The sequence below is a fragment of the Lissotriton helveticus genome, chromosome 10 (assembly GCF_964261635.1).
Source record: "Lissotriton helveticus chromosome 10, aLisHel1.1, whole genome shotgun sequence".
Lineage (NCBI taxonomy): Eukaryota > Metazoa > Chordata > Amphibia > Caudata > Salamandridae > Lissotriton > Lissotriton helveticus.
Window position 1 is genome coordinate 1,201,981,980 of NC_136071.1, and position 23,612 is coordinate 1,202,005,591.

The 23,612-nt window shown below is 47.6% G+C and overlaps 1 protein-coding gene across 2 annotated transcripts in view; it reads left to right on the forward strand.

The window, feature by feature from the left end:
- TMLHE (trimethyllysine hydroxylase, epsilon) overlaps positions 1-23,612 on the forward strand; it is a 123,209-nt gene that overhangs the window by 10,156 nt on the left and 89,441 nt on the right. The window contains exon 2 of one of the 2 annotated variants that reach the window (XM_078664062.1): positions 22,919-23,019. The exons of the other annotated variant lie outside the window; for it this stretch is intronic. The gene's annotated coding sequence lies outside the window, so the exon portion shown is untranslated. The remainder of the gene's footprint in view (positions 1-22,918; positions 23,020-23,612) is intronic. 2 annotated transcript variants of the gene reach the window in all.

Here is a 23,612-nt window from a genome sequence, read left to right on the forward strand (position 1 = left end):
CCTGTGCACGCGCCTGTCTCACATGACCGTACTCGATCCGCAGTTGGATAGACTTTTCGAAAGCCTTACTGTAGGATGGAATAGACGAGACCTAAAAATTTAACCCTTTTAAAGGACTGAGCCTTTGTGCCACTTGTTTAAGACACTTCAGTGAGTGGGGAAATGTCATATTGATGAATGGCAGAATCATTTACCATGCATGAACAAGCATTGGCAAAGCTAATACGTCTTTCTTTTGGCTTTGCTAATGCTTGTTTTGGTGTTGTTTTCTGTTCAACTTTATTGTAAGGGCATATGCTTGGTCCCCACAAACATGTGAGATATCATCAGTGATGTCATCAATAGTGTCATTTTATATGTCTTGAGTGATGTAATGTATGAGGTCATAAGCAGTGCATGGCAGGGCACAATTTACTGTTTGCTCAGTAACACTGGCACAGCAAGAGTGCACTAGGCACTAATGCAAGCAAGGAAGGGAAGTCAAACAGCAATAATGGGGGCTTCGTCGGCTCCTCACACCTTTGGGCCCCGGTGCTACTGCACCTGCTACAACACTGTTACCTGCAGCCCTCCAAAGCAGGCTGTGTCCGCTGCCGACTCTACTGTGCCTTGACTTAAAGGACTGAGGATCAGAGGGGTCTGTGTGCCCCATAGTTTGAAAAAGGAGGGGTACGCCAGCCCCACTTCTCACCGCCTGCTGCCGGGGGGACGGGGGCTGTGCCTTATGCAGCAGTGGTGACCTGGAGCTTAATATGGGCAACGAAAATGACCCCCCACGTCTGTTTTTCAAGTAAGACGGCCATCATGCGGTTGCAGTGGCTCACCCCACCCCTTGCCCCAGGCTCACTGCACCTGCTGCACAAATGACAGTGACGGCCAATTAAAACAAGACCCAGTATCGGCCCACTTTCCTCAGGGCATCTCTCGAAGCAAGCTCTGCCTGTGCCCCAAACAGCACCCCCTCTCCTGGTCCATCTCGTCCATGCAAACCCATGGATCTCTCTGCTTTCCTCTTTCTCCAAGGCCATTCCTCTGAGGCACCAGAGGTCCTTGCACCCTGCTCTCTGTTCTAGCGCTGTGAAGCCGAAGGAGGGAGAATGAAGTGTACATTTCTGTAATCAGTCAATCACCGAATACAAAGGCTTTCACGGGAGCCAGGATAGGCTTGAAGTGATGGAGTCACTTAAAGCTTCATTAGGACAAATATTGATTCTTTTTGGCAGGTAATGTAGAGGGGTTATCTACAGAGTTCTGGAGTGCCCGCTCTCAATGGGCGGGCACTTCGACAAACGTCTGCACTAGGTACAGTTTGGTTACATGTTAGGAAAATATATACTTTGAAAGTATTTGCTTTATCTTAAACACGAAATCATTTTGCGGCAGCTTGTGCGTAATACAATTCTTTTTAAATTACTTGCATTTTCACAGTGCTTTCTGTTACAGACTGAGATCTTATAACACTATAAGTACACTTTGTTATCCTCCACTGGGACAATCCGGATTCAATTCTGTTACTTTATGATCTCACACACACACACACACACGCACACATGGTCACGCACACACACACACACACACACACACACACACCCAGTCACGCACACACACACACACACACACACACGGTCACACACTCTCACACACACACACGGTCACACACTCACGGTCACACACACACACACGGTCACACACACACGTTCACACACTCACGGTCACACACACACGGTCACACACACACGGTCACACACACACACACGGTCACACACACACAGTCACACTCACACACACTCACGCACGGTCACACACACTCACACACACAGTCACACGGTCACACACACAAACGGTCACACACACACGATCATACATTCACACACTCTTCTAGTGACTGCATTAACCAATTGAGGTTTCATAATGTAAAACAGTGCATTTCCACCTATTAGTTTAACGAGTATTTCTTTTTTATCACAGTTCCCACACTTTTATGCACTGCTGCATGTAAACAAGACAGCCTGGAAACACACCAAATTCGTTAAGTCACACTTCCAGGCAGTCTTCATTTGCAAGTGCTTGATGAGGCATTTGCACTACCTCTCACCCCCCCCCCCCACCTGAGAAATACAGCAGCGGCCCACCACGGGGGCACCCCCACAGTTTGAAGACCTCAGACCTAAGCACACTTTAACCTCTGCGACAACCTTAAAGAACGCTGTATTTCAAAAATATAGTAAATAAATCTTGCAGTCCAATGTAGAATGTAGTGTAGCCCAACCAGAGCATGTCCATGCAGACTTGCAATTAGTGCCCCCAAGCTGCACCAAAACAAACCCACCCTGCCTTCTCAAGTGGTGAGCACTGCTCCCAATGCTTGAGATGACTGTCCCACTAACATGAGTGTTAGACCTGGCATCATTGGCACGAGTCTCTCCTCCATTTTTTCTGTTTGCCTCCTCTGTTTACTATGTTTTTGCTGGTATATGCTTTGGGCACTGTGCCACTGCTGATCAGTGCCACAGTGCAAGTGCTCCCTATGTGAAATTGCTGTATTGATTGACTTCCATGTTTGGCTTATTTGGTTTACTGTCAGTCCCTAGTAGAGTGCACCAGGAGTGCCAGGGCTTGTAAATACAAATGCTGCTAGTGGGCCTGCAGCACATGTTGTGCCACCCACAAAAGCGGCCTAGTAAAAGTATGTCTGGAGGTCTACCATTGCTAGACCACGTGCAGTCTGGTACTGTCACGAGGACTGCGCAAGTACACCTACTTGCCAGTCCCTAAACCTTCCCTTAACTTCATGTTAGTCACCCCTATGGTAGGCCCACGGGCAGGGTGCATTGTAAGCATAAGGTAGGACAAGCCTGACAAGGTTGGCATGTCCTAATAGTGAATTACAGCCATAGTCGTTTTTCACTATTGTAAGGTAACCTGCTCTCCATCAGTTAGAATGGGCTGCCAGGATTATTAATGCTATAATCCTAGCGGGCTCGGGGAGCATGGTGCAATGTCGAGTTTGGTATCCCTGAACTCAGGGTTTAATAACGCATCCGTTTGTGTGGATGGTTTTTGGACTCTGTGTTTGAAAATAGCACTTTTAGAAAGTAGCTATTTTCTTGTCTAACTGTCTACCGGTCTCTGCTGGTTCTGGTGTGCGTGTGACAGGAGCTGGGTGGCTCCAGAGAGTCTGAATGAGTCAGTGTGGGATGAGTGGGGCATTTGCATTGAGAGTAGGGGAAGAGTAGCTCCTGATAGCCTGCCCTGCCTGATACAATGTTGGCTCCGCCCCCCTGCCAGGCGACTGATGACTCTGTGCTTGCCTGGGACTTTCCTGGCCCACCTCCTGCCGGGCAGCTGATGGCCCTGCCCCTGCCAGTGACAATGCTGGCTCCGCTCCTGCTGAGCGGCTGAGGACTCTGCCCTGCCCAGTGAATAGGCCAGGTGCTTCGGCCTGGCAACACCCACAACAAACCCGAGATGGGGGGAAATTCCCCTGCATGGACAAAGGGATCAAAGCCAAAAAGGGGTATAAGAGAAGGACCCCTGAACCAAGAATTCAGATCACTTCTGACAAGGAAACCTGAACCAAGGACAAGAAGCCTGCTGATCTAAGGACTGCCTACCCCTTCTGCCAGAGTGCTGTTTGTTGGGGGAATCCTGCATTGCTTCTTTATTTTTGCCAAGGAACCAGGAGAGAGGAACTGTGTGTGTACTCTCACTCTTTGCTGAGAAAATCTCCAAGGGCTGGAAGAAGTGCCAGTCTCCTGTTGAAGTCACAGGGCTAAAGGACTTCATCTGCTTAAAGTGCTATTTGCTGGAATTTGTGAATCCAGCACCTCTGAAAGAATCCAGCAATCTTGACGCCGACGGACGCCGCCGAATCCAGCTCGACATCGTGAGTAACGGCTCCAGTGTCCCGCTTCCTCGACGCCGGGCCCGATCGACGCCAGCAGCAACGCCAGTGAGTAGTGAGTTCGGCTCCAGCTCCAAGTGACCTCGTGTCTGCACCGCCGCTGATCGCATCGACTTCGAGCCCTCTCGACGCCGTGAGCGCTGCTCACTCTTGCAACATCGACATCGACGACGTCGTATCCTGCTTCATCCCGTGAGCGCTGCTCCCGCCTGACTTCGGTCGACGCCGCTGCAGATCGCCCCGACTCCGAGGCCCGATCGACGCCGAAGACGCGACGCCGGACATCTCGACGCCGCTGATCATCGAGTGCTTCACTTTTCCAAGGTACTGTGTTGTTGGGGTCTGTGCGACTCCGGGCTCGACGTAGCGCTCCTCGCGGTCGACGCCGAACCTTTGGATTAACTTTGCCTCGACGTCGTGTGACTCCCGTGTGGGTCACATTGTTGCCAAGAACTGTGTTTTAGAGAAGAAGAGTTGCTTTTGATACTAAAGACTTTGTGCTAAGAAGAAACCGTGCTTGAACTATTATTTTTCCTTCCAAGAGTATTTATTAAGATTGTGGTATATTTTTGTCGTTATTTGGTCTTGTGCTAAACCTTATATAAAAATCCATATTTTTATAATACTACTGTGTCGTGTCCATTTGTAGTGTATTCACTTTATTACTGTATGTGGTCATAAATGCTTAACGCACTGCCTCTGAGATAAGCCTGTCTGCTTTGCCAAGCTACCAAGGGGGTGAGCAGGGGTTATCTAAGTGTGTGATCTCCTTGCCCTGACTAGAAAAGGTGTGTCCCTATTTGTCAGAAGTGTATACCTCTGCCAACTAGAGACAGCCGCTTCTAACATTGGTGGCAGTGGTGGGATTTTGAACTTTGCATTTATGACCCATGTGCAGTGATTAGTGTGCGCTACATAGTGAAAGCAGACCATAGCGCAGCCACAATCTGTTTTGGTAGGATTCTATTTTTGTTCTCCAATTTCCTGAAGCTTGATTTTTGAAACTGCCAGTTTTGACCATGAGTAATGCTGGAGGCACTACACCTGTTGCTGAGGAGGAGTTTGATAGGAGTAAGATAAACGACTATCCAGTAAGGAAGCTGAAATCCTTTTGCAAGCAGTTGAAGGTTCCTACCACAGGCATTTCAAGGAGAGCAGATTATCTCAAAGCATTGGAGGCCTGGTTAGAGGCCAGAGGTCCCTCTGATCCGGTGGTGGTACCGACAGAGGAAGAGGAGGAGGAAGTGCCCGTGACTGGGCCTGTATCCCCTCCTGGCAGCAGTGTTTCCTCCAAAGGTCTTTCCCCTGAAGAAAGAGAAGAAAGGGCGAAGGAGCGAGCATACAACATGGAAATGGAAAAACTTAAGATAAATGGGCAGTTGGAATTAGAGAATGCAAGAGGCAGGAGAGAAGCTGATTTGGAGATCAAAAGATTAGAGTTTGAAAGAGAGAAGTTAGCTGTTGAGCGTGATACCAAGTTGAGGGAGTTGGAGCTCCAAGCTAAAAAGTTAGAATTGAATCCCTCTGGTGGCAGCATCCCATCTGTGCCTGCAGAAAGTAGGTTTTACTTTCCCAAAGATGTGATCAAAGATTTTCAGAAGAATGAGGATATTGGTCAATGGTTTAAAGCATATGAGTTAGCATTGTTGGCCCACCGGGTCCCTGAGAAGGATTGGGGAGCGGGGTTGTGGGGTCGCTTTGTGAATGAGGGAAGAGATACCCTGTTAGACATGCCTGTTGAGGATAGGACGTCTTATGCTCATATGAAAGATGCTTTAATGTTAAGGTATGGCCTCACCCCAGAAAAGTACAGACAGGCCTTTAGAGAATGTAAGAAGTTGCCTGGTACCACGTGGGTGGAGTATGTGTCATATTTTTGCAGAGCCATGGATGGTTGGGTAAAGGGCAGCAAAGTGGAAAGTTATGATGCTCTTTATGATTTGTTTGCTTGGGAGCACTTGTCTAATAACTGTTTTCCAGAGCTGCGCCAGCACCTTATTGATAGCAAGATATCTAACCCTAGAAAACTTGCTGAAGAGGCGGACCGCTGGGTCAGTACCAGGGTCCACAAGGGTCCAGTGGGAGACTCAGCCAAAGGTGGGCAGGGTCCCCAGCGGAAGAGTGGGGGGGACAAGGGTAAACAGAAGGAGTTCCAGAAAGGGCCCCAAAGTAATCCCCAAGGGAACCAAGGGAAGGGTTCCCAGCCTCCCCCAGATAAGAAATCAGAGGCCCCGACAGGTAAACCTGTTCGTAGGGGCCCCATGACTTGCTTCGCTTGTAAGCAGGTGGGACACCGTTTTTATGATCCTCAGTGTCCCTTGAAGAACTCTACTGCACCACCACGTGCAGCACCCCGTCAGTTGGCGAGTGTAGCCCTGGGAGGGGAGGAGATGGTTGCCCATGGTGGGGAGGGTCCCGCAGAGATGTCCCTGGTCTCTCTAGGAGACATGGAATTGGTCCCTCCACCCCCTCTGCCTAGTAACACTAAGAAATATAGGCAGTGGGTGACCATTAATGGCCATAGAGTGGAAGCTCTCAGAGACACCGGAGCGAGTGTGACAGCTGTCAAGTGTCACTTGGTGTCCAGAGAGCAGGTTGTTCCCCACGCATTCTACCCTGTGATAGCTGCTGACAACTCCCAGAGAGAGTGTGAGGTAGCTCAAGTTTCCTTTGAATGGAGGGGGAGTTTCAGGTACTCTTCAAGTTGCTGTAAGGCCCGCCATGCCTGTTGATTTTCTCCTGGGCAATGATTTAGAAGACTCCCCTTGGGCTAAGGTGGAGAGGGAGACACATTTGAAAATGTTGGGTGTGCCAGAGTGGGTGTGTGCAACCACTCGATCCATGACAGCAAGTAAGGGTGTTGATGGGGTTCTGGAGCCTGAAAGTATGGCCCAGGACCCAGCTGTGAAGAGAAGAGGCAGGGGGCGCGGGAAACCGTCCCCCGTAGTTCCCGTGGTCCAGGAGGAGGCAGACCTTGAGGGGTATGCCCTGGAACCCACAGGTGAACAAGTTGCTGAACTGGGAGACCTGCCCGAGCTGACCCACTGGCAGCAGGATGGTGGTCCCTCCAGGGAAGAATTCTGTGCAGAACAGAAAGCGTGCCCTTCTCTTGTGGGTATGAGGAAGCAGGCCTCAGCCCAAACCTCAGGTGATCAGTCAGGGTCACATTTTGTTTATTGGGAGAACGACCTCCTGTATAGCGAGCCTAAGGCTGCTGAGCCTGGGTCGGCCCGTGTGCTGGTGGTACCCCAGCGCTTCAGAGCCTTCCTACTGGGTTTGGCTCATGACGTTCCGTTAGCTGGACATCTGAGGCAGGACAAGACCTATGACAGGCTTGTCACCCATTTTTATTGGCCTCAGATGAGAAGGGATGTAGACATCCAGTGCAAGACCTGTCAAACTTGCCAGGCAAGTGGGAAAAGCGGGCGGAAGCAGAAGGCTCCCCTCCAACCTTTTCCCGTGGTCAGTACCCCCTTTGACCGGGTGGGGATTGACATTGTTGGGCCACTGGACCCCAAGACAGCCCTGGGCAACAGGTTCATCCTGGTCTTGGTGGACCATGCCACACGGTACCCGGAAGCCATCCCTCTCAGAACAGTGACTGCCCCCGTGGTGGGACGGGCACTGATGGGTGTTTTCTCCCGAATGGGGTTCCCCAGAGAGGTGGTGTCAGACCGGGGCACCAACTTCATTTCCAACTATATGAAGTCTCTGTGGAAGGAGTGTGGGGTAACTTATAAGTTCACCACTCCTTACCACCCTCAAGGTAATGGGTTGGTTGAAAGATTCAACCGTACCCTTAAAGGCATGATTATGGGTCTTGAAGAACCAATGAGGCGTAAATGGGACGTCCTCTTGCCATGCCTGTTGTTTGCTTACCGTGAGGTGCCACAGAAGTCTCTAGGGTTCAGCCCCTTTGAGCTTTTGTATGGTCACCCGGTAAGAGGACCTTTGAGTCTGGTCAAAGAAGGCTGGGAGCAATCTCCCAGGAAACCTCCCCAGGATGTATACAGTTACATGCTGGCCTTTAGGAACCAGACTAGGCGCTTCAGAGATCTTGCTCAGGCAAATCTGGAGGTCAGCCAGGAAGAGATGAAGCGGTGGTACGACCAGAAGGCCACTCTGGTAGAGCTTCAGCCTGGACAGAAAGTTTGGGTCATGTCCCCTGTGGAACCTTGTGCGCTCAAGGACAGGTGGACTGGACCATTTGAGGTTGTGGAGAAAAAGAGCGATGTCACCTACATGGTGGACTTGAAGTCTCCCAGGAACCCCTTGCGGGTCCTGCATGTCAACCGTTTGAAGCCCCACTTAGAAAGGTCCGAAGTGGGCATGCTCCTAGCTACAGATGCTGGAATGGAGGAGGAGAGTGAGCCTCTTCCTGACCTCCTGTATGCAAAAGAGCAAGATGGGTCAGTGGATGGTGTTGTCCTCTCTGACACACTGACCCCTGAACAGCAGCAGGATTGTCGCCAATTGTTGGGACAATTCCCTGATCTGTTCTCCTTGATTCCTGGTGTCACTCAGTGGTGTGTCCATGATGTGGACACCGGGGACAGCACTCCTGTCAAGCACAAGGCTTACAGAGTGACTGACAAGGTCAGAGCATACATCAAGGAGGAGGTCTCCAAGATGTTTGCCCTAGGGGTGGTTGAGTCCTCTAGCAGTCCTTGGGCCAGCCCAGTGGTCTTGGTCCCAAAAGCTGCAGCGCCTGGTGCTTCACCGGAACTTCGGTTCTGTGTGGATTACCGAGGACTCAATTCCGTCACCAAGACTGACGCGCACCCCATCCCCAGAGCTGATGAGCTCATAGATCGGTTGGGGGCTGCCCGGTACCTCAGTACGTTTGATCTAACGTCTGGGTACTGGCAGATCGCCTTGACTGATGGGGCAAAAGAGAGGTCAGCATTCTCCACACCAGATGGGCCCTACCAGTTCCGGGTTATGCCCTTTGGGATGAAGAATGCCCCTGCCACCTTCCAGAGGTTGGTCAACCAGGTCTTGGCTGGACTGGAGGATTTCAGTGCCGCCTACCTGGACGACATCGCAGTGTTCAGCGCCAGCTGGGAGGAACACTTGCGCCACCTCCAGGAAGTGTTGTTGGCCCTGCGCAGAGCAGGCCTCACAATCAAAGCCAGTAAGTGCCAGATTGGGCAGGGTTCAGTGGTGTACTTGGGGCACCAAGTAGGGAGCGGCAAGGTGGCCCCCCTGCAACCCAAGATTGATACCATCCTGGCATGGGCACCGCCCAAAACCCAGACTCAGGTGAGAGCCTTCTTGGGTCTCACGGGTTATTACAGGAGGTTTGTCAAGGATTATGGTAACATTGTGCACCCCTTGACTTCGCTGACTTCCAGGAAGCAGCCAAGACTTGTGAACTGGACTGACGCCTGTCAGACGGCCTTTGACACCCTGAAAACTGCAATGTGCACAGCACCCATACTCCAGACACCCGACTTTTCTAAAGAATTTGTTGTCCAGACGGACGCTTCAGAGCATGGCGTGGGGGCTGTTCTAGCTCAGGTGAATGAAGAGGGCCGAGACTTACCTGTAGCCTTCATAAGTAGGAGGTTACTTCCCAGGGAACAGAGGTGGAGTGCGATAGAAAGAGAAGCATTTGCTGTGGTCTGGGCGCTGAAGAAGCTAAGGCCCTACCTGTTTGGGACTCACTTCCGGGTTCAGACAGACCACAGGCCCCTCAGATGGTTGATGCAGATGAGGGGTGAGAATCCAAAGCTGTTGAGGTGGTCCATTTCCCTACAGGGGATGGACTTCACGGTGGAACACCGCCCTGGCACAGATCACGCCAATGCTGATGGTCTGTCCAGATTTTTCCGCCTTAGTGATGAGGACTCCCTAGGGTAAGGGTAGTTCTCCCCACATTTCAGCTGGAGGGGACACGTGTTAGACCTGGCATCATTGGCATGAGTCTCTCCTCCATTTTTTCTGTTTGCCTCCTCTGTTTACGATGTTTTTGCTGGTATATGCTTTGGGCACTGTGCCACTGCTGATCAGTGCCACAGTGCAAGTGCTCCCTATGTGAAATTGCTGTATTGATTGACTTCCATGTTTGGCTTATTTGGTTTACTGTCAGTCCCTAGTAGAGTGCACCAGGAGTGCCAGGGCTTGTAAATACAAATGCTGCTAGTGGGCCTGCAGCACATGTTGTGCCACCCACAAAAGCGGCCTAGTAAAAGTATGTCTGGAGGTCTACCATTGCTAGACCACGTGCAGTCTGACTGTCACGAGGACTGCGCAAGTACACCTACTTGCCAGTCCCTAAACCTTCCCTTAACTTCATGTTAGTCACCCCTATGGTAGGCCCACGGGCAGGGTGCATTGTAAGCATAAGGTAGGACAAGCCTGACAAGGTTGGCATGTCCTAATAGTGAATTACAGCCATAGTCGTTTTTCACTATTGTAAGGTAACCTGCTCTCCATCAGTTAGAATGGGCTGCCAGGATTATTAATGCTATAATCCTAGCGGGCTCGGGGAGCATGGTGCAATGTCGAGTTTGGTATCCCTGAACTCAGGGTTTAATAACGCATCCGTTTGTGTGGATGGTTTTTGGACTCTGTGTTTGAAAATAGCACTTTTAGAAAGTAGCTATTTTCTTGTCTAACTGTCTACCGGTCTCTGCTGGTTCTGGTGTGCATGTGACAGGAGCTGGGTGGCTCCAGAGAGTCTGAATGAGTCAGTGTGGGATGAGTGGGGCATTTGCATTGAGAGTAGGGGAAGAGTAGCTCCTGATAGCCTGCCCTGCCTGACACAATGCTTGCTCCACATCCTGCCAGGCGACTGATGACTCTGTGCCTGCCTGGGACTTTCCTGGCCCACCTCCTGCCGGGCAACTGATGGCCCTGCCCCTGCCAGTGACAATGCTGGCTCCGCTCCTGCTGAGCGGCTGAGGACTCTGCCCTGCCCAGTGAATAGGCCAGGTGCTTCGGCCTGGCAACACCCACAACAAACCCGAGATGGGGGGAAATTCCCCTGCATGGACAAAGGGATCAAAGCCAAAAAGGGGTATAAGAGAAGGACCCCTGAACCAAGAATTCAGATCACTTCTGACAAGGAAACCTGAACCAAGGACAAGAAGCCTGCTGATCTAAGGACTGCCTACCCCTTCTGCCAGAGTGCTGTTTGTTGGGGGAATCCTGCATTGCTTCTTTATTTTTGCCAAGGAACCAGGAGAGAGGAACTGTGTGTGTACTCTCACTCTTTGCTGAGAAAATCTCCAAGGGCTGGAAGAAGTGCCAGTCTCCTGTTGAAGTCACAGGGCTAAAGGACTTCATCTGCTTAAAGTGCTATTTGCTGGAATTTGTGAATCCAGCACCTCTGAAAGAATCCAGCAATCTCGACGCCGACGGACGCCGCCGAATCCAGCTCGACATCGTGAGTAACGGCTCCAGTGTCCCGCTTCCTCGACGCCGGCCGCCGGGCCCGATCGACGCCAGTAGCAACGCCAGTGAGTAGTGAGTTCGGCTCCAGCTCCAAGTGACCTCGTGTCTGCACCGCCGCTGATCGCATCGACTTCGAGCCCTCTCGACGCCGTGAGCGCTGCTCACTCTTGCAACATCGACATCGACGACGTCGTATCCTGCTTCATCCCGTGAGCGCTGCTCCCGCCTGACTTCGGTCGACGCCGCTGCAGATCGCCCCGACTCCGAGGCCCGATCGACGCCGAAGACGCGACGCCGGACATCTCGACGCCGCTGATCATCGAGTGCTTCACTTTTCCAAGGTACTGTGTTGTTGGGGTCTGTGCGACTCCGGGCTCGACGTAGCGCTCCTCGCGGTCGACGCCGAACCTTTGGATTAACTTTGCCTCGACGTCGTGTGACTCCCGTGTGGGTCACATTGTTGCCAAGAACTGTGTTTTAGAGAAGAAGAGTTGCTTTTGATACTAAAGACTTTGTGCTAAGAAGAAACCGTGCTTGAACTATTATTTTTCCTTCCAAGAGTATTTATTAAGATTGTGGTATATTTTTGTCGTTATTTGGTCTTGTGCTAAACCTTATATAAAAATCCATATTTTTATAATACTACTGTGTCGTGTCCATTTGTAGTGTATTCACTTTATTACTGTATGTGGTCATAAATGCTTAACGCACTGCCTCTGAGATAAGCCTGTCTGCTTTGCCAAGCTACCAAGGGGGTGAGCAGGGGTTATCTAAGTGTGTGATCTCCTTGCCCTGACTAGAAAAGGTGTGTCCCTATTTGTCAGAAGTGTATACCTCTGCCAACTAGAGACAGCCGCTTCTAACAATGAAGAATTAGCTCAAAACAGCCTGCTAAAAATGGACGCATTTACAGCAAGGACTTCCCAATGGGGGATACCCGCCAAAAGGGATTGGGGTACACCCACCGGCTCCCATCCCTCACAGTCCGCGTGAAACCAAACGTTGTGGGCAATCGCCCTGCTCCAGTTTTCAGATCATGCTCCATCTGCAGAAGTAAGACATTTGCTGATCCTGCGCCCCTTCACATGCCGACAACTCTTCCAGGTTTGTCCCTTTGCATCAGCAGTTTGACAAATCTGGTTGCAAGTTGCTGATCCCACTCTTACTTGCATCTGAGTGCCGGCAGAGTCTGAACTTCTTGCAGGGTCGATCATCGCCCAAGCAGGATCTGTGAGCTCTGCGCCACTTTGTTCTCTTGGTGTTCCCATGCATGACGCCGGTTGGAAAGATCTGAGCTCTTTTCTGGTCGCCCCCCTCAAGCCAGTCCCAGATGTCTCCAGGTCATGTTTTCCATTCAGCAATCACACAAAGTCTGGCTTGGAAGAAAGTCATATATTTATTTTTAAGCGTCCGAGTTCCCATGTAACTGCCTCCGAAATACGGACGGTCTTTGTAAAATCAGGATTAAGCAGGATTTCCAACTGGTCTACAAGTAATGGACCATGAGCAGCCTGCAGAACAGCATCTCTCTCTGTGCAATTAAAGTTCCGGATCGCCCCTCACGAAGGACATCAGGAGGATAAACCTTGAGGACAGAGTACCTTCTGGATTGGCTGCCACTCTTGGTCCTTGGTTTGTTCTAGAACTCTGTTTAAGTGTGTATTGTTCATATGGAAACAGCCTTCCAGTTCTTCAACCTTAGTCACCAGTTGTAGGCACATCGCCTGTAGTTTTGCCTTTCAGACCATTGGCTTCTACTGCTTCTCTGTTCACCTTTTGCTCCACTTTGCCCTTCTCTGAATTTTTACTCCGGAGTCTCAGATCAACAGACACAGTGTTTCTGTCTTCTCTCCCTGCCTTCGGTACTCCTCTCATCGTGTGCTCTGGATCAGTTCCTGCAGCTGTAGAAATCCTCACACCGATTCCACCGGCTGTTCTTGGACCTCCATTGCGCAGAAGAGCCTACTGGTCCAGCGCATGGTTTGTTGCTCCAGTGGGTGCCTCAACAGCGGCCCATTATCTCTCTACCTCCAGTGGAGCCGATGTTCAACTCTGCGTCTGCTCGATCTTCCATCAAAGGGTCTCTGGCACTGCTGCCAGAGACCTCATGGCAACCATGAAAGCATTAGAGGTCCAAAAGGAAGCGTCCGACTTCTCCAGCTGTACCACCATCATAGGGTGCAGTAGAGCAGCCCTACTCCTGATTCAGGAAGCAAGGCAAACCCTTGAAGGGTTAATGATTAGATGGAATGTTGGGATCAGTTTACTGCGTGGAATGTTTGAGAAGGAGCAATTCTGTGTGATCAGTTGCTTCCGGGCGATTGATGCTGCGGTTCATTAAAGCTTAAGTTAGTACTTACCTGGGAGTGTGTCCCTTTTCAGTGATGACGAGCAACTCTCAGCTTAAATCGAATCATCCTCTTCGGGTCCGGAATCCAGATGCACCGTGTTGTGGAATTAATCTCTTCAGAATAGTCCTTTGGTGTAGCCCTACTGCGATCCAGTGTGGCGTTTCCAGGAGTTATGTGTCGGTGAATGATTGATAGTCGTGTCAGTAAATGAACACGATGATATGATAGTCATTTCTCGGTGAATTAACCTACTGATATGATAGGCATGTGTCGGTGAATGAACATCTTATACGATAGTCATGTGTTGGTGAATAAACATGCTGATACGATAGTCATGTGTTGGTGAATGAACATGCTGTTATGATAGTCATGTGTCAGTGAATAAACATGGTGATATGATAGTCATATGTTGGGGAATGAACATGAAGATAATATAGTCATGTGTCGGTGAATGAACATGCTGATACGATATTCATGTGTTCGGTGAATGAACATACTGATATGATAGTCATGTGTCGGTGAATAAACATGCTGATATGATGGAGAAGTGTGGCTCAATGGTTAGAGCGGCAGACCCTGATGCAGAGGTCTATCCCGGGACTAGGGTTCAATTCCCCGCCTCGGTGGGTCTTGGGCTCAAAATTCCACGGACCTGATAATTCTCGCCTCGGTGCCTATTCCAATCATGGAGTCCCACTCTGCAACTCTGGGCAATAGCTTGCTTAATCTCCACAACGGCCCCCACAATGCTAAGGATGCCTGACCTCCACCTTGGGGGTGCCCAGGAGTGGACACCTCACAGGGAAAGCCAGGATGGGTTCCACAGCGGTATTCGTACAAGCGCCTTGAGACCCTTGCGGGTGAGTAGTGCGCTATACAAGTATCAATTTATATGATAGTCATGTGTCAGTGAATGAACATGCTGATGGAATAGTCATGTGTCGATGAATGAACATGCTCATGGAATAGTCATGTGTTGGTGAATGAACATGCTGGCACGATAGTCATGTGTTGGTGAATGAACCTGCTGATATGATAGTCATGTGTCGGTGAATGAACATGCTGACACGATAGTCATGTGTTGATGAATGAACATGCTGATACGTAGTCATGTGTTGGTGAATGAACATGCTGACACGATAGTCATGTGTCGGTGAATGAACATGCTGACACAATAGTCATGTGTCGGTGAATGAACATGCTGATACGTAGTCATGTGTTGGTGAATGAACATGCTGACACGATAGTCATGTGTCGGTGAATGAACATGCTGACACAATAGTCATGTGTCGGTGAATGAACATGCTGATACGTAGTCATGTGTCGGTGAATGAACATGCTGATACGTAGTCATGTGTTGATGAATGAACATGCTGATACGTAGTCATGTGTTGGTGAATGAACCTGCTGATATGATAGTCATGTGTCGGTGAATGAACCTGGTGACACTATAGTCATGTGTTGGTGAATGAACATGCTGACACGATAGTCATGTGTCGGTGAATGAACATGCTGACACGATAGTCATGTGTCGGTGAATGAACATGCTGACACAATAGTCATGTGTCGAATGAAAATGCTGATATGATAGTCTCATGTGTCGGTGAATGAACATGATGACACAATAGTCGTGTTGGTGAATGAACCTGCTGATACGATAGTCGTGTGTCGGTGAATGAATCTGCTGATACGATAGTGGTGTGTCGGTGAATGAACCTGCTCATATGATATTCATTTGTCGGTGAATGAACATGCTAACATGATAGTCATGTGTCGGTGAATGAACATGCTGATATGATACTCATGTGTCGGTGAATGAACATGCTGACACAATAGTCATATGTCGGTGAATGAACATGCTGACACAATAGTCATGTGTTGGTGAATGAAGCTGCTGATATGATAGTCTCATGTGTCGGTGAATGAACATGCTGATACGATAGTCATGTGTCGGTGAATAAACATGCTAATCTGAAAGTCATTTGTCGGTGAATGAACATGCTGATACGATAGCCATGTGTCGGTGAATTAACATGCTGACACAATAGTCATGTGTCGGTGAATGAAGCTGCTGATATGATAGTCTCATGTGTCAGTGAATTAACCTGCTGATATGATAGTCATATGTTGGTGAATGAACATGAAGATAAGATAGTCATGTGTCGGCGAATGAAGATGCTGATACGATAGTCATATGTTGTGAATGAACATGCTGATACGATAGTCATGTGTTGGTGAATAAACATGCTGATATGAAAGTCATGTGTCGGTGAATGAACATCTTATACGATAGTCATGTGTTGGTGAATAAACATGCTGATACGATAGTCATGTGTTGGTGAATGAACATGCTGTTATGATAGTCATGTGTCAGTGAATAAACATGGTGATATGATAGTCATATGTTGGGGAATGAACATGAAGATAATATAGTCATGTGTCGGTGAATGAACATGCTGATACGATATTCATGTGTTCGGTGAATGAACATACTGATATGATAGTCATGTGTCGGTGAATAAACATGCTGATATGATGGAGAAGTGTGGCTCAATGGTTAGAGCGGCAGACCCTGATGCAGAGGTCTATCCCGGGACTAGGGTTCAATTCCCCGCCTCGGTGGGTCTTGGGCTCAAAATTCCACGGACCTGATAATTCTCGCCTCGGTGCCTATTCCAATCATGGAGTCCCACTCTGCAACTCTGGGCAATAGCTTGCTTAATCTCCACAACGGCCCCCACAATGCTAAGGATGCCTGACCTCCACCTTGGGGGTGCCCAGGAGTGGACACCTCACAGGGAAAGCCAGGATGGGTTCCACAGCGGTATTCGTACAAGCGCCTTGAGACCCTTGCGGGTGAGTAGTGCGCTATACAAGTATCAATTTATATGATAGTCATGTGTCAGTGAATGAACATGCTGATGGAATAGTCATGTGTCGATGAATGAACATGCTCATGGAATAGTCATGTGTTGGTGAATGAACATGCTGGCACGATAGTCATGTGTTGGTGAATGAACCTGCTGATATGATAGTCATGTGTCGGTGAATGAACATGCTGACACGATAGTCATGTGTTGATGAATGAACATGCTGATACGTAGTCATGTGTTGGTGAATGAACATGCTGACACGATAGTCATGTGTCGGTGAATGAACATGCTGACACAATAGTCATGTGTCGGTGAATGAACATGCTGATACGTAGTCATGTGTTGGTGAATGAACATGCTGACACGATAGTCATGTGTCGGTGAATGAACATGCTGACACAATAGTCATGTGTCGGTGAATGAACATGCTGATACGTAGTCATGTGTCGGTGAATGAACATGCTGATACGTAGTCATGTGTTGATGAATGAACATGCTGATACGTAGTCATGTGTTGGTGAATGAACCTGCTGATATGATAGTCATGTGTCGGTGAATGAACCTGGTGACACTATAGTCATGTGTTGGTGAATGAACATGCTGACACGATAGTCATGTGTCGGTGAATGAACATGCTGACACGATAGTCATGTGTCGGTGAATGAACATGCTGACACAATAGTCATGTGTCGAATGAAAATGCTGATATGATAGTCTCATGTGTCGGTGAATGAACATGATGACACAATAGTCGTGTTGGTGAATGAACCTGCTGATACGATAGTCGTGTGTCGGTGAATGAATCTGCTGATACGATAGTGGTGTGTCGGTGAATGAACCTGCTCATATGATATTCATTTGTCGGTGAATGAACATGCTAACATGATAGTCATGTGTCGGTGAATGAACATGCTGATATGATACTCATGTGTCGGTGAATGAACATGCTGACACAATAGTCATATGTCGGTGAATGAACATGCTGACACAATAGTCATGTGTTGGTGAATGAAGCTGCTGATATGATAGTCTCATGTGTCGGTGAATGAACATGCTGATACGATAGTCATGTGTCGGTGAATAAACATGCTAATCTGAAAGTCATTTGTCGGTGAATGAACATGCTGATACGATAGCCATGTGTCGGTGAATTAACATGCTGACACAATAGTCATGTGTCGGTGAATGAAGCTGCTGATATGATAGTCTCATGTGTCAGTGAATTAACCTGCTGATATGATAGTCATATGTTGGTGAATGAACATGAAGATAAGATAGTCATGTGTCGGCGAATGAACATGCTGATACGATAGTCATATGTTGTGAATGAACATGCTGATACGATAGTCATGTGTTGGTGAATAAACATGCTGATATGAAAGTCATGTGTCGGTGAATGAACATGCTGATATGATAGTCATGTGTCGGTGAGTGAACATGCAGATGGAATTGTCATGTGTTGGTGAATGAACATGCTGATACGATAGTCATTTGTTGGTGAATGAACCGGCTGATATGATAGTCATGTGTCGGTGAATGAACATGCTGACACGATAGTCATATGTCGTGAATGAACATGCTGATACGATAGTCATGTGACGGTGAATAAACATGCTGATATGAAAGTCATGTGTTGGTGAATGAACATGCTGATATGATAGTCATGTGTCGGTGAGTGAACATGCAGATGGAATTGTCATGTGTTGGGGAATGAACATGCTGATACGATAGTCATTTGTTGGTGAATGAACCGGCTGATATGATAGTCATGTGTCGGTGAATAAACATGCCGATACGATAGTCATTTGTCGGTTAATGATCATGCTGATAAGATAGTCATGTGTCGGTGAATGAACATGCTGATACGATAGTCATGTGTCGGTGAATGAACCTGGTGATACGATAGTCATGTGTCGATGAATAAACATGCTGATGTGATAGTTATCTGTCGATGAATAAACATGCTGATGTGATAGTCATGTGTCGGTGAATAAACATGCTGATATGATAGTCATGTGTCGGTGAATGAACCTGGTGATACGATAGTCATGTGTCGATGAATAAACATGCTGATGTGATAGTCATGTGTCGGTGAATAAACATGCTGATGTGATAGTCATATGTCAGTGAATGATCATGCTGATATGATAGTCATGTGTCGGTGAATGAACACGCTGATATGATAGTCATATGTCAGTGAATAAACATGCTGATATGATAGTCATATGTTGGGGAATGAACATGAAGATAATATAGTCATGTGTCGGTGAATGAACATGCTGATACGATATTCATGTGTTCGGTGAATGAACATACTGATATGATAGTCATGTGTCGGTGAATGAACACGCTGCTATGATAGTCATGTGTTGATGAATGAACACGCTGCTATGATAGTCATGTGTTGATGAATGAACACACTGATATGATAGTCATGTGTCGGTGAATGAACACGCTGATATGATAGTCATGTGTCAGTGAATAAACATGGTGATATGATAGTCATATGTTGGGGAATGAACATGAAGATAATATAGTCATGTGTCGGTGAATGAACATGCTGATACGATATTCATGTGTTCGGTGAATGAACATACTGATATGATAGTCATGTGTCGGTGAATAAACATGCTGATATGATGGAGAAGTGTGGCTCAATGGTTAGAGCGGCAGACCCTGATGCAGAGGTCTATCCCGGGACTAGGGTTCAATTCCCCGCCTCGGCGGGTCTTGGGCTCAAAATTCCACGGACCTGATAATTCTCGCCTCGGTGCCTATTCCAATCATGGAGTCCCACTCTGCAACTCTGGGCAATAGCTTGCTTAATCTCCACAACGGCCCCCACAATGCTAAGGATGCCTGACCTCCACCTTGGGGGTGCCCAGGAGTGGACACCTCACAGGGAAAGCCAGGATGGGTTCCACAGCGGTATTCGTACAAGCGCCTTGAGACCCTTGCGGGTGAGTAATGCGCTATACGAGTATCAATTTATATGATAGTCATGTGTCAGTGAATGAACATGCTGATGGAATAGTCATGTGTTGGTGAATGAACATGCTGGCACGATAGTCATGTGTTGGTGAATGAACCTGCTGATATGATAGTCATGTGTCGGTGAATGAACATGCTGACACGATAGTCATGTGTCGATGAATGAACATGCTCATGGAATAGTCATGTGTTGGTGAATGAACATGCTGGCACGATAGTCATGTGTTGGTGAATGAACCTGCTGATATGATAGTCATGTGTCGGTGAATGAACATGCTGACACGATAGTCATGTGTTGATGAATGAACATGCTGATACGTAGTCATGTGTTGGTGAATGAACATGCTGACACGATAGTCATGTGTCGGTGAATGAACATGCTGACACAATAGTCATGTGTCGGTGAATGAACATGCTGATACGTAGTCATGTGTTGGTGAATGAACATGCTGACACGATAGTCATGTGTCGGTGAATGAACATGCTGACACAATAGTCATGTGTCGGTGAATGAACATGCTGATACGTAGTCATGTGTCGGTGAATGAACATGCTGATACGTAGTCATGTGTTGATGAATGAACATGCTGATACGTAGTCATGTGTTGGTGAATGAACCTGCTGATATGATAGTCATGTGTCGGTGAATGAACCTGGTGACACGATAGTCATGTGTCGGTGAATGAACATGCTGACACGATAGTCATGTGTCGGTGAATGAACATGCTGACACGATAGTCATGTGTCGGTGAAAGAACATGCTGACACAATAGTCGTGTGTCGAATGAAAATGCTGATATGATAGTCTCGTGTCGGTGAATGAACATGATCACACAATAGTCGTGTTGGTGAATGAACCTGCTGATACGATAGTCGTGTGTCGGTGAATGAACCTGCTGATACGATAGTGGTGTGTCGGTGAATGAACCTGCTCATATGATATTCATTTGTCGGTGAATGAACATGCTAACATGATAGTCATGTGTCGGTGAATGAACATGCTGATATGATACTCATGTGTCGGTGAATGAACATGCTGACACAATAGTCATATGTCGGTGAATGAACATGCTGACACAATAGTCATGTGTTGGTGAATGAACCTGCTGATATGATAGTCATGTGTCGGTGAATGAACATGATGACACAATAGTCGTGTTGGTGAATGAACATGCTGATATGATAGTCATGTGTCGGTGAATGAACATGCTGACATAATAGTCATGTGTCGAATGAAAATGCTGATATGATAGTCTCATGTGTCGGTGAATGAACATGATGACACAATAGTCGTGTTGGTGAATGAACCTGCTGATACGATAGTCGTGTGTTGGTGAATGAACACGCTGATATGATAGTCATATGTCAGTGAATAAACATGCTGATATGATAGTCATGTGTCGGTGAATGAACCTGGTGATACGATAGGCATGTGTCGGTGAATGAACATGCTGATACGATAGTCATATGTCAGTGAATGAACATGCTGATATGATAGTCATATGTCAGTGAATAAACATGCTGATATGATAGTCATGTGTCGGTGAATAAACATGCTGATATGATATTCATGTGTCGGTGAATGAACATGTTTGGCTTGACTTTCACCTCCATTGCTTTTCTCCTCCTGTCTGCATTGCTGTGTTTCACCCGTGTTCTTCTCCCCCCACCTTTACTCTTGTTGCTCTCTCTCGCCTGTGTGATTCTACCCTGCCCATGCTTTCCATTTTACTCTTTCACCCGTGTTCTCCCCCTAGTGTTGCTTAAACAAAAGCACTTTCCCGCTATGTTTTGAAGGAGCTCTTTAATGGACCTCATATCTAAACACTTGGCTACACCGCAAGCAGAGGCCATGCTATTGTGAGGTAGCACATTTGTAGGGGTATCATTTACATGGGATCGGTAACTCCTGTTAAACAGGACGCTTTGCCCGACTGTAAAATGGTCGACGCTGAGGACAACACAGTGCCGGCTATTGGTAGCTCCAGCAGTAGTTTAAGTGGATTGGAAAACAAAAGTGAATTATTAATTGGGGTGAGTGGTAGTCCAGCACAGGTAACAAGGTCACTCTCTTGTTAGGCCCAGTTTAATGTTTCAGTAATTCCAACAGTGTCTATGGCACAGAGCAGACGGACTTAACTCAATGAAATGCTGAAGCATTTAGAAGCACCAAAACAGGTAATGCATCAAAAACACAACACAGTAAAAACCTCACTCCGGCTATATACATAGATAATACATTAATGAACAGATATTAACAGAATGACACCAAAACAACAAAAGCCTGATAAGGAGAACTGGAGATATGAATTTTAGAAGATTTTAGTGAAAAATGGCACCGATGTTGTTCAACTGGTCACTGTAGACCGAGTCCTAAATGTGATTTCTGTCTGACCCCGATGCAAAGCAGGTTGGATATACCAGCCAGGTTTCACCCGGTTGGATGCTTTTCCTTGAGACTTAGGGCCATATGTAGGAAGCCTAATTGCGCTAGCAAATGCTGAAATTCGCAGAATTTCAGCATTTGCGGTCGCAATTAGGGCAGTGTGCTATGTAGCACACAAAAACCACCATGCAAAATAAGGAATCGCAAAATTAGCGATTCCTTTTTTTGCTATTGCAGTTAAGGAATCGCAAATTGCGATTCCTCAAATGTAATGTAGGAAGCACTTAAGTTGTGCAACTTTTGACTTAAGGAATCGCAAAATACCACCAACTTCAGGTTGGTGGTATTTTGCGATTTCTTTGAAAAGTGCACTTTTTGGCACTTTTTGTCATGTGGGTCACATACATGCCCTTAGGGCATATATGGGGGCCACATGTGCACACATGTCAATTTCAGGGGGGGTGCAAAAGGGTGTCCTATTGACACCCTTACAACCCTGAAATTGCATTCTCAATTTGCGATTCTCTAATTGAGAATCGCAAATTGAGCATGTCTTCCCACTCATTCCTATGGGCCTTCTAGCCCATAGGAATGAATGAAAAGGTATTCCTTATTTGCGAATCACAATTTGCGATTCGCAAATAAGGAATAAGTGGGATTCACAATAAAATTTGCTAATCCTACATACATTTCATTTTGCGATTCTCTAATTGTGATTCCCTAAAAATCGCAATTTGAGAATCGCAAAATGAAAATTACCTACATATGCCCCTTAGTCACAACAATGAAAGGCAGAATCCTTCAGAGGGACACGGCAGCATGCTGTATCCGAGGAGGGTTCCAAGATGGCCGATACTCTTTGGGCAAGGCCCTGGTTTAGCCATTGCTTTTGGCAGATGAAACGCAGAGCAGGAACATTCGATTTCCATGTCCATGCAAGTGCTCTCGTCACTTAGATACTTTTGGAGCCTTTGTTCAGTCAAGATTTTTAAGTTTGGACTTTGCTCTTTTTCAGAGCTTGCAATCCTCGAGCGGGGTAAGGCGGCCTGGGCCCTCAAGCGGCTGAATACCTTTGAGTTCTACTGAATCGGATTTGATGCTGTGGGGAAGCCCCAAGTAAGAGAATCCTGTTTCTTCAGCCTAGCAGCAGCACACTGTATCCAGATTGGCTTTTTCATGTTTGTCCCTGTCCTCCGGTGTCTTCAAGTCCAAAAGGTTTTATGTCCCAGATTTTCAGGGATGTTAAGAGAAGTCCGGTTAGACACAGCCAAAGATCCCAGGGCCTCAGGAACAGCACTGTTGGCCTCTGCTGGAGCCCTCACTCCAGCAGAGGTCAACAGAAAGAGTCACCAACAGAGTCCAGGCAGGCCCAGGTGGAACTGGTCAGCTGAGCACTTCAGGGAAAGGTCTCTTGCAGCTTACTGTAGCTCTGTAGTTTACACCAGAGGTCAGCCAACTGACCCTTGGAGTCCACTTCTTTGCCCTTGATACTAACGGGAACAGGTCTGGCCCTTTACGTCTCCTCGCAGGTCTGAAACAGAAGGCGGAGTCCTTGTGCCATTCTTCCACACGTCCAGTAGTGTTTTGACAAAATGCCTGGAGTTGTCACTTTCATGCCGTACACTAGCTTGTGGGTGAGGGTGACTCTGGCCCTTCCCTAATCAATTGGGTAAAAGTTCCCAGGTGTAACCCAACCCAATTTTAACGCG